The sequence below is a fragment of the Heterocephalus glaber genome, unplaced genomic scaffold (genome assembly GCF_053883595.1).
Source record: "Heterocephalus glaber isolate CG9 unplaced genomic scaffold, H.glaber_assembly_v1.0 deba00001461, whole genome shotgun sequence".
Taxonomy (NCBI): domain Eukaryota; kingdom Metazoa; phylum Chordata; class Mammalia; order Rodentia; family Bathyergidae; genus Heterocephalus; species Heterocephalus glaber.
The window spans coordinates 7,344,052-7,360,187 of record NW_028258308.1 but is presented as its reverse complement, the minus strand read 5'-3'; the positions used below and the strand labels follow the sequence as shown (position 1 = coordinate 7,360,187).

Here is a 16,136-nt window from a genome sequence, read left to right as displayed (position 1 = left end):
CAAGGTCTGTGAAGTATGCTGCTGGAATTTCAATTGGGATTGCATTGAAATTATATAGCAGTTTTGGAAGTATGGCCATTTTCACTGTTTTGATTCTTCTTACCCAGGAGCAAGGGATGTCTTTCCATTTTCTGACATCATCTTGAATCTCTCTTTTCAAAGTGCTATAGTTTTCAGAGAAGAGGTCTTTGATTTCTTTTGTTAGGTTGATTCCTAAGTATTTCAGTTTCTTGGATGCTACTGTGAAAGGAAGTGTTAGACCTATTTCTTTCTCTGGGATTTTCTTGTTCGTGTAGAGGAAAGCTATTGATTTTTGTGTGTGGACCTTGTATCCAGATACTTTACTGAATTGGGTTATTAAGTCTAGAAGACTTTTGCTGGAGTTCTTGGGGTCTTCTATATAGAGTATCACGTCACCTGCAAATAATGACAATTTGATTTCTTCATTTCCTATCTTTATTCCTTTTATTTTTTCTCTTATCTAATTGCCATGGCTAATGTTTCTAGAACTATATTGAACAAAAGTGGTGGTACTGGACATCCTTGTCTTGTTCCTGATTTTAGTGTGAAGGATTTCAGATTTTCACCATTTAGTATGATATTGGCTGTTGGTTTTTCATAGATGGCTTTTTATCAGATTGAGGTAGAGACTGCCCATTCCAAATTTTTGTAGGGTTTTTATCATAAATGCATGTTGGATTTTGTCAAATGCTTTTTCTGCATCTATGGAGATAATCATATGGTTTTTGTCCTTGGCTCTATTGATATAGTGTATTACACTTACTGATTTGGACAAGTTGAACCATCCCTTCATCCCTGGGATGTATCCACTTGGTCAGGGTGTATGATCTTCTGCATCCTATTTGCCAGTATCTTATTAAGGATTTTTGCATCTATGTTTATTAGTGAGATTGGCCTGTAGTTCTCTTTTTCGGTTGGGTCTTTCTTTTTTTTTGGTATCTTGGTGATGCTTGCTTCCTGGAATGAATTCAGGAGTATTGCTCCCCTTTCAATTTCATTGAAGAGTTTAAACAGTAGTGGCAGTAGTTCCTCTCTAAATGTCTTGTAGAATTCAGCAGTGAAGCCATCAAGACCTGGGCTTTTCTTAGTTGGTAAGTTTTTAATCACATTTTCCATTTCATTGATTGATATTGGGTTGTTTATAATTTTTAGATCTTCTTTGTTCAAACTTGGTAATTCATATGTATCTAGGAATCTGTCCATTTCTTCTGTGTTTTCCATCTTATTGGCGTATAGGTTCTGGAAGTAGGTAGGGATGATCCTCTGCATTTCTGCTGGGTCCATTTAATTTCATCCTTTTCATTCTTCATTGCATAGATTTGGGCCTTTTCCTTCCTTTTTCTGACAAGGTTGGCTAAGGGTTTGTCAGTTTTGTTTATTCTTTTGAAGAACCAACTCTTGGCTTCATTGATTTTTTGTATCATTGTCTTAGTCTCCATTGCATTGATTTCTGTTCTAATCTTTATAATTTCCTCCCTTGTATGAGCTTTGGGTTTTCCCTGCTCTTCTTTTTCTAGAAGCTTGGGGTTCAGCATCAGGTTTTTTAATTGGGCTCTTTCTGTTTTTCCTAATATGAATATTCACTGCTATGTATTTCCCTCTTAAGACAGCTTCCACTGTGTCCCATAGATTCCAATATGTTGTATTGTCATTTTTATTTAATTGAAGGAACTGTCTGATTTCTTCTTTTATATTCTCTGTGACCCATTGCTTATTCAGAAATGTATTGTTCAATTTCCATGTATTTATGAAATTCTTGTGGTTTCTTTTTTTTTTTTTCCTTAAATTCTTTTATTGGTACATTTTAGGTGTATGTTTACATTTATCATTGGGTACTTGTACCTGTACATGATGTATCTTGGTTCTTATATTTTCCCCATTCCCTGTGCTCCCTTCACCCCCTCCACTCTTCCCTATTTACAAAAACTTTGTTTCCATTTTTTTCTTTTTCTAATAAATTTTCCTTTCCCTTTGTTCCTTTCCCCTTATACTCCCACTTCCCCTATGCCTTTGGACCTTTTCTTCCTATTTCAAATTATCAATTATTCATTTTAATCATTTTAATCCTTATTTACACTTTCAGTTTCTCACACCAGAGAAACTATTCAGTATTTACACATGTATCCTATTTATTTCTCTTAAGAGTATGTCCTCAATATGCATCCATTTAGCTCTAAATATCTCTAGTTTGTCATTCTTTATGGCTGAGTAGTACTCCATTTTATAAAAAAAACCCCACATCTTCTTTATCCAGTTTCCAGTTTATGGGCACTTGGGCTGTTTCCATCTTTAGCTATTACAAACTGTGCCACTATAAACATGGGTGCACATATATTGCTGTGGTATGATTTTTTAAATTCTTTTGGGAAAATACCCAGGAAGGAAATAGCTGGGTCAAATGGAACCCCTAGTCCTAGTTCTTTGAGGAATCTCCATACTGATTTCCACAGTGGTTGCACCAGTCTGCACTCTCACCAACAATGGAGTTCCTTTCTCTTCACACCCCCGCCAGCATTTGTTATTGGTTGATTTGTTGAAAGCAGCCATTCTTTGTGGGGTGAGGTGGAATCTCAGTGTTGTTTTCATCTGCCTCTCTCAAATGACCTGTGATGTTGAACATTTTTTTTCATGTGTTTATTTCATGCTTTTACTTCTTTGTCTGAGAATTGTCTGATCATTTCTGACCCAATTTTGAATTGGGTCTTTAAATTTGGGGGGTCTGATTTTTTTCAGTTCTTTATATATTCTTGATAGTAGACCTTTGTCTGAGGTACAGCTGCTAAATTTTTTTCCCAGATTGTAGGTTGTCTCTTAGCTCTGTTGGTGGTTTCTCTTGCAGTGCAGAAGATTTTTAATAAGATGAGATCCCAGTTGTTGATTCTTTGTGCTAGTTCCCATGCTACTGAGGTTTTGTTCATAAAGTGTTTTCCTATGCCAGTGTCTTCAAGAGTTCTACCTAACTTATCTTCCAGCAGGTTTAATGTTGCTCTTTTTATATTTAGATTTTTAATCCACTTCAACCTTAGTTTAGTGCATGGTAATAGACATGGGTCTAGTTTTAGTATATGTGCTGCCCAAGCAAGCACAACATGGGTCTAGTTTTAATCTTTGGCAGGTTGAAATCCAGTTTTTCCAACACCTTTTATTAAAGCGGCTATATTTCCTCCAATGAGGGTGGTTGGCCCCTTTCTCAAAGATGAGGTGGCTAAGTATGTCTGGAGTTGTTTCTGCATCTTCTAATCTATTCCACTGATCCTTGGGTCTGTTTCTTTGCCAGTACCAATCACAGTAGCTTTGTAGCATAGTTTCAAGTTGGAGGTTGTGTTACCCACTGGCCTGTCTCTGTTGCCAAGAATTGCTTTTGCTATTCTAGGTCTTTTCTAGTTCCAAATGAATCTTTGGATTGTTTTCTGTAATTCTGTGAAATATGTTGTTGGAATTTCAATTAGCATTGCATTAAATCTATATAGCAGTTTTGGAAGTATGCCCATTTTCACTATATTCACCCAGGAACAATGGACATTTTTCCATTTTCCTATATCCTCTTTGATCTCTTTTTTCAGAGTCCTGTAGTTTTCAGTGTAGAGGACTTTTGCTGTCTTTGTTAGATTGATTCCTAGATATTTCATTTTTTTGGATGTTATTGTAAAAGGAATTGTTTTCCTAATTTCTGTCTCAGTGAGTCTGTTAATTGTGTATAAGAAGGCTATTGTTTTTTGAGTTTTGACCTTGTATCCAGCTACTCTACTAAATCTTTCAATTAAGTCTAGAAGTCTTTGGGCAGAGTTTTTTGTCTTCTATGTAAAGTATCATATCATCAGCAAATAATGACAGCTTAACTTTTTACTTTCCTATCTTTATTCCTTGTATTTTTTTCTCTTTTTTAATTGCTGTGGCTAATGTTTTCAGAACTGTATTTAACAGGAGTGGTGATAGTGGGCTCCATGTCTTGTTCCTGATTTTAGCATGAAAGTTTTCAGTTTTTGACCATTTAGTGTGATGTTGGGTGTTTGTTTTTCATAGACAGTCTAAATCAGGTTGAGATAAAGGGCTTCTATTCCAATTTTCTGTAGCGTTTTTATCATGAATGGGTGTTGAATTTTGTCAAATGCTTTTTTTGCATCTACTGAGAAGATCATATGATTTTTGTCCTTGGCTTTGTTAATATGGTATATTACATTTATTGATTTACGTATGTTTAACCATCCTTGCATCTCCAGGGTAAATCCGACTTGGTCAGGGTGTATGATCTTCTTGATGACCCTCTGTACTGTGTTTGCTAGTATCTTGCAGAGGATTTTTGCATCTATGTTCATTAGGGAGATTGGCTTGTAGTTCTCTTTTTTGTTTGGGTCTTTCCTTGGTTTTGGAATCAAAGTAATACTTGCTTCCAGGAGTGAATTTGGAAGTACTGCTTCCCTTTCAGTTTCATTGATGAGTTTAAAGAGTAATGGCAGTAGTTCTTCTCTAAATATCTTGTAGAATTCAGCAGTGAAGCCATCAGGACCTGGGCTTTTCTTTGTTGGTAAATTTTTTATTACATTTTCAATTTCACTCATTGTAATCAAGGTGTTTAGAATTTCTAAATCTTCTTCACTTTACTTTGGCAATTCCTATGTATCTACGAGTCTGTCCCTTTCTTCTGTGTTTTGTATTTTATAAGAGTACAGGTTCACGAAGTTGTTATTTGATGATCCTCAGAATTTCTGCTGGATCTGTTGTGACTGTACCTTCTTCGTTCTTAATTGCTTGGATTTGAGCCTTTTCTCTCCTTTTTTTTGGATAAGGTTTGCTAAAGGTTTATCAATTTTATTTATTCTTTTGAAAACCCAACTCATTAATGCATTGATTTTTTGTATCGTTTTCTTAGTCTTCATTGCATTGATTTCTGCTCTGATCTTTTTAATTTCCTCTCTCTTATGAGCTTTGTTTTGTCATGCTCTTCTGTTTCTAGGAGCTTGAGGTTCTTCATTAGGTTGTTTATTTGAGTTCTGTCAGTTTTCCTAATATGGGCATTCACTGCTATGAATTTCCGTCTTAGAACTGCTTTCATTTTGTCTCATAGATTCCTGTATGTTGCACTGGCATTATCAGTTACTTGTAGAAACTGTCTAATTTTTTCTTTAATTTCCTCTGTGACCCATTGGTTATTCAGGATATTGTTATTCAATTTCCATATGTTGTGGGGGTTTTGTGGTTTCTTATGTTATTGATCTCCAATTTTATTGCACTATGGCCTGATAATATACAGGAGGTAATTTCAGTTCTTTTACATTTACTTAGACATGTCCTATGAGCTAGCATGTGGTCTATTTTGGAGAATGACCCATGTGCAGCCAAAAAGAATGTATATTCTGATTTTGTGGAGTGGATCACTCTGTAAACACCTATTAAGTCCATTTGTTCAAAGGCTTGGTTCAGTTCTAGAATTTTGTTGTTAATTTTTTGTCTAGATGATCTATCTATTTGTGATAGTAGGGTATTGAGGTCCCCCAGCTCAATTGTATTAGTGCTTATTTGGTTTTTCATGTCCCTTAATATTTGTTTTGTATAGGTGGGGGTATTCATATTTGGTGCATATACGTTTATGATTGTCATCTCTTCCTCTGGGATTGTTCCCTTCCCAAGGCTGTAGTGACCATCTTTGTCTCTCTAATTAGTTTTGGTTTGAAATCTACTTTGTCTGCAAATAAGATTGCTACCCCTGCTTTTTTCTGTATTCATGTTGCATGGAGAACTATTCTTCTTTTACTTTCAATCTATGAATTTCTTTTTGAGTTAGGTGTGTTTCTTTTATATAGCATATTGTTGGATTTTGCTTCTTAATCCATTCTGCCAGTTTATTTCTTTTGATTGGTGAATTGAGGCCATTAACATTGATTTTTATAAGTGATAGATATTGACTCATCCTTGTAATGATGTTTTACTGTTGTTGGCTCTTTTCTTTTTAATTTTTCCCCCTTTCCCTTTAGTTTCTTGTCTTGCTTGGTAGCTTCCCTCTGTTGGGCCTCATGGAGTTGTGACCTTCATTGCCTTTTTTAAAGATATTGTTTAGAATTGTTTGGAGTACTGGTTTGGTGTTCATGAAATTTCTCAGGTGTTCTTTGTCATGGAAGTATCTAATTTCCCCTTCAATTCTGAAAGATAATTTTGCAGGGTACAACAGTCTAGGTTGAAAGTTATTTTCTTTTAGGGCTTGAAATACTTCACTCCAGGCTCTCCTTGACTTAAGGGTTTGTGTTGAGCGGTCTGCTGTGATTCTGATGGGCTTTCCTTTGTAGGTGATTTGTTTCTTTTCTCTATCTGCTTGTAGGATTTGTTCTTCTGTTGGGTTTCTGGGATCTTGATTATTACATGTCTATGTGTAGATTTTGTTTGATTGTGGCTAGTTGGGGTTCTATATGCCTCACTTATCTGTATGTCCAATTCTCTACCTCTATCTTGGAAGTTTTGTGCTATTACTTCTGTGAACTGTTTTTTTAAAAGTCAATTGTACTTTCTCCTGCTTTTACATGGACTATCAGTCTTATGTTATTCTCCTTTGCATCATCTAGCTGCTGCTGGATTGGTTTCTTATGATCCCTTACTATTTTTGAGAAATCTGTTTTCATGGTCCTTAATTGCAATCTTGTCTTCTATATCTTATATTCTATCTTCACATTCCCTTAATCTGCCATGAATACTTTCAATGAAGTCTTTAATCTTCTGGATATCTGTTTGAATCTGTTTCATGGATTCCATTTCTTTCTTATGTTGGGTGATCATGGTTTCCATTTCTTTCTTATGCTGGGCATTCATGGCTTCTAACATGGTTCTGAGCTCATCTATTGCTTTTTAAATGTTTGTGTTCTCTAATCATGTCTTTCACTCTGCTCACCATCTGTGTAGTTATCGCTTCTTGGCCTTTTGGCTAAGATCAAGTGTAGTACCATTTGTGTAGTTAGCTGGGAAATTATTTCTGTTTTGAAAATTTCTAGAGCCTCATTCATCTGTTTTGTTACTTCCTATGCTATCAGGTCGGGGTGTCCAGGTGGTTGATTATCAGACTGTTCCACCTTCTTTCCCCAAGAATTTGCTTTTTGTGGGGTGGAAGTCTGAGTTTGTGCCTTGCTTAAACATCTTCTCATTTTTGTTTTTGGTACTGTCCTTGGTTTAGTTCCTGTGTTGATACATCAGAATTGCTTATTGTAAGTATCTTTGTTGCTTGTATTTAGAACCCTTATGGAATGATTGTTTCTCAGAGGTGCCTTCCAGATATAGCTGGTCTTTAGGTTTTGAGTCTCTAATGACTCTGAGGCTATCTCATTTTCATTTTACCAGGAAGGACAACTGATTAGATCAATCACAACACCTTAGCCCAAGTGATACAATTAGGAACACTATAGCATCAAGCACAGCTTAGAAAATGATAATTTTTGGTAGTTATTAATCTATCACCTTTAACTATGTGAATTGAATCAAAATGGAGGAACAACCCAGCATATGTTTATAGTGAATAAACTCTTCAACATAGCAACTTTACACTTCAGGATGGGGTGTTAGAAGGAGTTGGGTAGGGAGGGATAGATATGTAGAAGGATAGGGGAAGTTTATTAGTGAGGCCAGAGGATACAGGAAGATCACGCAAACTCTAAGAAACTGTTGAAGACAAGAGGAAAAGACAGAATGAAAGAACAAAAAGGAGAACAGAACAACCTAACAGCAATAGAAAGGTTAGGAACTGTATTTACTTTCCTTTAAAACTAATGGCAATGAAGGGAAGGAAAAAAGAGAAGAAAAGAAAAATAAAGAAGAAATCCAAATTAGGGCCAGAACAGGAACAAAAAGGGAATGAAGAACAATGTAGGAAAGTGAGAGAGTGAATGAGAGAGAGAGAGAGAGAGAGAGAGAGAGAGAGAGAGAGAGAGAGAGAGAGAGAGAGAGAGAGAGAGAGAAAGCAAAGAGAAAAGAAAGAAAAAAAGGAGAAAAATAAAAATTTGAAGAGTAGAAAAATAAAAATTAAAAATTAAAAATAGCAAAAAAATAATTTTCAAAATAAGAAATAAAAAATAAAAATGAAGGGCCTCCTTCAGGGTATGTCTCTGCTGTCACCATAGACAACATGGGCAGCAGTGTGCAGATATAAGTAAATGAGTCTCAGCAAGCCAGTCACAGACCCATGAGATTAAGGCAGATTTCTGGCTGCAAGTCCCTAGTTGAGCTCCCTATCCTCCTGTAGGGTTGAACTCTGCAAGGTTCTACTGCAGGTTCCAGCTGCCCTTCCCCTGAAGATAGTCCAGGTTCTGATGGGAGGTGATGATCCCTCCAAGTTACCAAGTACGGAGGTCTCATATGGCTTTATTGCAGAGATTCTCTTCACTTTTCCAGTGGACTTCAGTTTTCATCAAGGAGCCTGAGAGAGGCCCTCTTTCTGTTGTTCACTTCTGCTCTATCTTCTGGAGCTCAGGACAATGTCCTTTATGCCCCCCTGTGCCTCTGTAGTGTGGAACCAGGTACCTGCACAGCCAGGAGGTCAGAGGTGATGGTGTGGGGCTGCAGGCTCCTCTGTGGCTTAACTTGTGGCTGGAGGGTGGGGCAAGGGTGGGATGGAGCAGGGCTTCACATGGCCAAGTGAGGTCATGAAAGTCCATCAGCTGGTCACTGGTGGGCGGGGAATGGGTTGGACGGACCAGGGTCCCATGCAGCCAAGATCTTGTAGGTTTTTTTGCTATTGATTTCCAATTTCATTGCACTATGGTCTGATAATATGCTGCGGATAACATTAATTCCCTTGCACTTACTTAAACATGTTCTATGAGCAAGTATGTAGTCTGTTTTGGAGAACAACCCATGTACAGCTGAAAAGAATGTGTATTCTGATGTTGTGGGTTTGAAAACTCTCTAAACATCTGTTAAATTCATTGGGTCAAGAGTTTGATTGAGTTCTACTATTTCATTGATTACTTTTTGTCTAGTTGATCTATCTATTTGATGGAATGGGGTATTGAGGTCCCCACTACTATTGTATTAGTGCTTATTTGATTTTTTATGTCCTCTAGTGTTTGTTTTATATACTTGGGGGCACTAGTGTTTGGTGCATATATGTTTATGGTGATCTCTTCCTCTTGGATCCCTTTGCAAGGATGTAGTGTCCTTCTTTGTCTCTCTTAATCAGTGTTGGTTTGAAATCTTCTTGATATGCAAAGAGGATAGCTACTCTTGATTTTTTTTGGTTCCTGCCACATGGAATATTGTTTTCCACCCTTTAACTTACAGTCTATGAGTTTCCTTTTGAATTAAGTGTGTTTCTTGTATGCAGCATATTGTTGGATCTTGCTTCTTGACCCATTCTGCCAGTCTATTTCTTTTCATTGGTGGGTTGAGACCATTAACATTGCTGGTTGTAACTGATATGCATTGAATTTCATTGTCATGACTTTTTCTTTCTGTTGGATTTTCCTCCTTTGTGTTTAATTTCTTGTTGTGCCTGATGGATTCCTTCTGCTGGGCTTCCTGGGGTTGTGATCCTCATCGTATTTTCCTAGGATATCATCTAAAATTTTTTGGAGTTGGTTTGGTATTCATGAAATTCCTAAGGCTCTCTTTGTCATGAGAGTATCTTATTCTCCATCAATTCTGAAAGATAGTTTTGCAGGGTACATCAATTTGGGTTGCAGGTTGTTTTCCTTTAGGGGTTGGAATACATCACTCCAAGCTCTTCTTGCCTTGTGGGTTTGCATTGAGAAGTCTGCCGTGATCCTGATGGGCTTTCCTTTGCATGTGATTTGTTTCTTTAACTGCTTGTAGAATTCTGTTCTTCTGTTGGGTTTCTGGAATCTTAACTGTTGTATGCCTATGTGTAGATTTTTTTTGATCATGGCTAGTTAGAGTCTTATGTGCCTCCCTTAACTGTATGTCAAGTTCTTTTTCCCTGGTTGGGAAGTTTTCTGCCATCACTCTTGTGAGTTTTTAATGTCATTTGCACTCTCTCCTGTTTCTTCATTGACTCTGCTCAGTCTTATGTTATTCTTCTTTGCATCATCTAGCAGCTGCTGGATTGATTTTTCATGGTCCCTTACAATTTTAAAAAAATATTTCTTTTCCTGATCACTAATTGCAATCTTATCTTTTATATCTGAAATTCTGTCCTTACATTGGCTCATTCTGCTGTGTAGACTTTCAATGGAGTTTTTAATCTCCTGGAAATCTATTTGCATCTGTTTTATGGATTCCGTTTGTTTCCTATGTTGGGATTCCTTCATGTTCCTCAGCTCCTGTATTATTTTTCCTTTAAATTTATTGATATATTTTAGATATAAAATACAGTTACATTCATCATTGGGATCTTTTACCTTTACATGATGTATTTTGGTTCTTATTTTTTTCTTCTTCCCCTTCCCTCCCTTCACCCCCTCCACTCTTCCCTATTTGCAAAGACTTTGTTTCCATTTTTCCTTTTCTCATATTTTTTCTTCCCCTTTCTTTCTTTTCCCCTCCCCCTCCCACTTCCCTTACTCCTTTAGACCTTTTCTCACTATTACACAATATCAATTATAGATTTTAAAACTTACAATATCAAAATTTAGAGGGCATTACCACAGATATTACAGAATTTAAAAGATATAGAACGCATATTACAAAAATCCTTTTTGAAATAAATTTGACAACTTCTAAGAAGTACCTTGGAAAACAAATTAATGAAACTAACTCTGGAGGAAATATAAAAATTTGAATAGCATCTATTAAAGAAAGTATATCCCTAGCTTGAAAACCTACCCATAGGACAACAACAGGCTCATATACATTTTAACTGATGAATTACATGACACATTTAAAGCAGAAAAAAGAAGGAACACTTTTCCCCTCATTTTAGGAAATCAACATTGTGCTAGTACTAAAACTGGATAAAGATAATAGAAGAAAAATGTATGAACATAGATAAAAATTTGTTTATCAAAACAATATTAAAAGTCAGATCTGGCAGGATGTAGAAAGTGGTTTTATTATAGCAATGGTAATGTTGGTTCAGCATTGGAAGCTCCACCCCCATAAGTCATCATTTTAACAGAGGAAAGGAAAAAGCAATATGATCCTGTCAGTAGTTGCAGAAAAAGTATTGGACTAAATTTTACAGCTGTTCATGGTAAAAGCTATCAGGAGACTAGAAGCAGAACAGAACCCTCTCAACAGATTAAAGACATGTACTCCATACTTCAGCAAAAAAGCCTTATATGAATGGAAAACATGCAGTGCTTTCTCCCTAGGGTGGGGAAGATGGGTAGATATGCACACTCTTCATGTGTCCATTAAACTTTGAAACATAGGCCCAAACCAAAATAGTCTGGCAATAAAAAGAAACAATTAGCATAGGATTGGTAAGGTATAAGTAAAATCTTTATATGTGGATGAAATGATCATCTGCACAGAAAATACTAAGAAATCTCTAGGAGCCCCTAGAACTTGTATTTGAATTTAGCAGGACTAGAAAACACAAGGTATATATAAAAATTCAGGTCTATGTCTACTTGGTATAAATGAAGAATTGGATATTGAAATTTAAAAGTTATGTAGGAGCACAAAGGTCCTAGAAAAGTAAAAAGAAAAAAAAGTGTTGGAAGTCACTTATTACCTAATTTTTTTTGGGGTACTGGGGATCAAACTCAGGACCTTGCGCTTGCCAGGCAGGCAGTGTAACCACTGATCTAAATCCTTGGCCCTTATTACCTAATTTTAAGACTTTCTCTAAAGCTACAACAATCAAGGCAATACTGGTGTAAGGAAAGACATATAGATCATTGGAAAAAAACAGAATCTGGAAATAGAACTACACATATATGGTCCATTGAGTTTTGAAAGATTATTTAACATTAACATTTTATTGAACATAAACTCAACTCAACAGCAGAGGAAAAGATAATGCTTTCAGCAAATGGTACTAGAACACCTGTAATCTTTATGTAAAAAATTAACCTCAACCCTTTATTTCCATACATAAAGATGACTTGAAAGGATCTATGAACTTGAATATGAAAGTCTAAAAGTATAAAACTTTAAGAAGAAATTATAAGGGAAAATGTTCATGAATTTAGGGTAGGCAAGAATTTCCTAGGATACAAAATACATGATGTCTAAAAGAAAAAAATTGATAAATGAGATTCCATCAAAATTTAGAACTTTAAATGACATTGTTAAGAAGATGAAAAGTAGAAGGCTGGGGATTTAGCTTAGTGGCAGTGCACCTGCCTTGCAAGAGCAAGGTCCTGAGTTCAAACCCCAGTACCAAAAAAAAAAGAAAAAAAAAAAAGAAAAAAAAAAAGTAGTCCTTAAACAGACCATATTTATGATACATATAACCTATGGCTAGAATATATAAAGAACTCTTACAGCTCATTAATCGACAACCCAATTAAAAAGTAGACACAACAAGATGATAGTACAGCACAAGGAAAGGTGTGCAACACTAGAATCAGAAAAATACTAATCAGTACAATAACAAGATCATATTATACACTCATTAGGGAGATGAAGTTAAAAGTTTAAAAAGAACAGATGTCAGCTTAGGTGTGAACCAGTTAGAACTTTCAAATACTGCTAATGTGGCTGTAAAATTATAAAACCATTTTTAAAACAATACAGAAATTACTTATATTACTGTTAAGAATCAACAGTTCTGTTCTCAAGTTTTTACTTAAGAGGAATGAAAACACATGTTCACAATAGATTTGTACATAGAGGTTGACTATCCCTTATCTGAAATCCTTGGGACCAGAAGTTTTTCATATTTTGGTTTGAAATCCACTTGATATGTCAAGAGGATATCTACTCCTGCTTTTTTTCAGGTTCCTGTTGCATGGAGTATTGTTTTCCACCTTTTAACTTTCAGTCTATGAGATTCTTTTTGAATTGTGTGTTTCTTGTATGCAGCATATTGTTGGATCTTGCTTCCTGACCCATTCTGCCAGTCTATTTCTTTTGAATGGTGAATTGAGACCATTACCATTGATAGTTATAACTGATGTGCATTGACTTATCATTGTATTGACTTTTTCTTTCTGTTGGATTTCCCCCCTTTGTGTTTATTTTGTTGTCATGCCTGATGGATTCATTTTGCTGGGCTTCCTGGGGTTGTGATCCTCATTGTATTTTCCTAGGACATGGTCTAAATTTTTTTGGAGTGCTGGTTTGGTATTCATGAAGTTCCTAAGGTTTTCTTTGTCATGAAAGTATCTTATTCTCCATCAATTCTGAAAGATAGTTTTGCAGGGTACATCAATCTGGGTTGGAGGCTGTTTTCCTTTAGGGCTTGAAATATATCACTCCAAGCTCTTCTTGTATTGTGGGTTTGCATTGAGAAGTCTGCTGTGATCCTGATGGGCTTTCCTTTGCATGTGATTTGTTTCTTTAACTGCTTGTAGAATTTTGTTCTTCTGTTGGGTTTCTGGAATCTTAACTATTGTATGCCTATGTGTGGATTTTTTTGATCATGGCTAGTTGGAGTCTTATATGCCTCTCTTAACTGCATGTCATGTTCTTTTACCCTTGTTGGGAAGTTTTCTTGTGAGTTTTTTTATGTCATCTGCACTCTCTCCTGTTTCTTCATCGACTCTGCTCAGTCTTATGTTATTCTTCTTTGCATTGTCTAGTAGCTGCTGGATTGATTTCTCATGGTCCCTTACAATTAAAAAAAATATTTCTTTTCCTGATCACTAATTGCAATTTTATCTTCTATATCTGAAATTCTGTCCTTACATTGGCTCATTCTGCTGTGTAGACTTTCAATGGAATTTTTAATCTCCTGGAAATCTGTTTTCATCTGTTTTATGGATTCCATTTGTTTTCTATGTTAGGATTCCATCATGTTTCTCAGCTCCTCTGTTTTTTCATCTGTGTCCTCTTTAGATTTATTAATCATGTCTTGCACTGTGGGCACAATCTCTGCTGTTATCCAAGGAATTATTTCTGATTTCATTTTTTTCCAGATCTTCTTTTGTTGCCAGTTCAGGGAGTCCAGGTGTTTGAGTATTAGATTGTTCCCTCTCGTTTTCTTTGGAGTTGCTGTAGGTGATCTGGAAATCTGGTTTAGAGGCTTGTTTACATGTCTTCTCTTTTCCATGAGGGGGGTGCTGCTGGTGCCCCGGCTCACCTCCTCTGTGCTGGGAGTGGTGCTGTGGTGGTCCAGGAACCTCCTCCTGGGCACTGGGATTGGCTCACCTCCTCTGCCCTGGGAGCCAGGCTACGGCAGCCAAGAGCCTTCTCCTGGGCGCTGGAATTGGCTCAATTCCTCTGCATTGGGAGACTGTTATGGTGGGCTGGGAGCCTCCTCTTGGGCTCTGGGATTGGCTCTCCTGTATTTTTTTATCTGTGTCCTCTCTAGATTTATTCATCATGTCTTGCACTATGGGCAAAGTCTCTGCTGATATCTGAGGAATTATTTCTGATTTCATTTTTTCCAGATCCTCTTTTGTTGCCAGTTCAGGGAGTCCAGGTGGTTGAGTGTCAGATTGTTCCATTTCTTTTCCCTTTGGGGTTGCTGTAGGTGATCTGGAAGTCTGGTTTTGATACTTGGGTACATATGTTCTCATTTCCACGAGTGTGTGGGGGTATATATGCTGCTGGCGTCCACGTGGCTCACCTCCTCGGTGCTGGTCATGTTGGTATGAAAGCCTGAAAGGTTCGCCTCCTCTGTGATGGGGGAAGCTCCTCCAGTTCTCTTTATATTTGTATTATCTGAATAGTGGTATTCATACATTTTCTCTTTTATACTTTTATTTATTTATTTTTAAAAATATATATATTTATTGGTACATTTTAGATATAAAATACATTTACATTTATCATTGGGTGTTTGTACCAGAACATGATGCATCTTAGTTTTTATTTTTTCTCCCATTGCCTGTGCACCCTCCACCCCCTCCACCCTTTGCTATTTACACAGAGTTTGATTTCATTTTTTTTCTTATAATTTTTTTCTTTCCCTTCTTCCCTTTCCCCTTTCTCTTCCACCATCCCCAAATCCTTGGACCTTTTCTTATTTCAAATTATCAATTATTCATTTTAATCATTTTCATCCTTATTTACACTTTCAATTTCTCACACTAGAGAAACTATTGGGTATTTACACATGTGTGTCCTATTTATTTCACTTGAGTATGGCCTCATTATGCATCCATTTATCTATAAATGTCTCTAGTTTCTCATTCTTTATGGCTGAATAGTACTCCATTTTATTAGAAAAACCACATCTTCTTTATCTAGTTTCCATTCGATGGGCACTTGGGCTGTTTCCAAGCTTTAGCTATTACAAACAGTGCCGCTATAAACATAGGTGCACATATATCGCTGTGGTATGATTCTTTTAATTCTTTGGGGAAGATTCCCAGCAGGGGAATAGCTGGGTCAAATGGGACCTCTAGTCCTAGTTCTTTGAGGTATCTCCATACTGATTTCCACAGTGGTTGCACCAATCTACATTCCCACCAACAATGGAGAAGGGTTCCTTTCTCTCCACACCCCCGCCAGCATTTGTTATTGGTTGATTTCTTGATAGCAGCGATTCTTTGTGGGGTGAGGTGGAATCTCAGTGTTGTTTTTATCTGCCTCTCTCAAATGACCAGTGATGTTGAACATTTTTTCATATATTTACTTGCTGTTTTTACTTCGTCTGAGAAATGTCTGTTCATTTTGGATGCCCATTTTTGAATTGGGTCTTTGAATTTGGGAGGTCTGATTTTTTTCAGTTCTTTATATATTCTTGATAGTAGACCTTTGTCTGAGCTACAGCTGCTAAATATTTCTTCCCACATTGTAGGTTGTCTCTTAGCTCTGTTGGTAGTTCTCTTGCAGTGCAGAAGCTTTTTAATATGATGAGATCTCAGTTGTTGATTCTTTGTGCTAGCTCCTGTGCTACTGAAAATTTGTTCATAAAGTCTTTTCCTATGCCAATGTCTTCAAGAGTTCTACCTAACTTATCTTCTAGCAAGTTTAGTGTTTCTGACTTAATATTTAGATCTTTAATCCACTTCAATCTTAGTTTAGTGCGCGGTGATAGGTATGGGTCTAGTCTTAATTTCTGACAGGTTGAAATCCAGTTTTTCCAACACCATTTATTAAATAGGCTATCTTTCCTCCAATGAGGG

The 16,136-nt window shown here is 36.6% G+C and overlaps 1 protein-coding gene and 1 pseudogene across 1 annotated transcript in view; one reads left to right on the top strand and one right to left on the bottom strand.

The window, feature by feature from the left end:
* The window catches only part of Galntl6 (polypeptide N-acetylgalactosaminyltransferase like 6), a 1,152,292-nt gene that overhangs the window by 126,567 nt on the left and 1,009,589 nt on the right, over nt 1–16,136 (bottom strand). The gene's annotated exons all lie outside the window — the stretch shown is intronic.
* Nucleotides 6,912–7,011, top strand: LOC147826723 (U2 spliceosomal RNA; annotated as a pseudogene).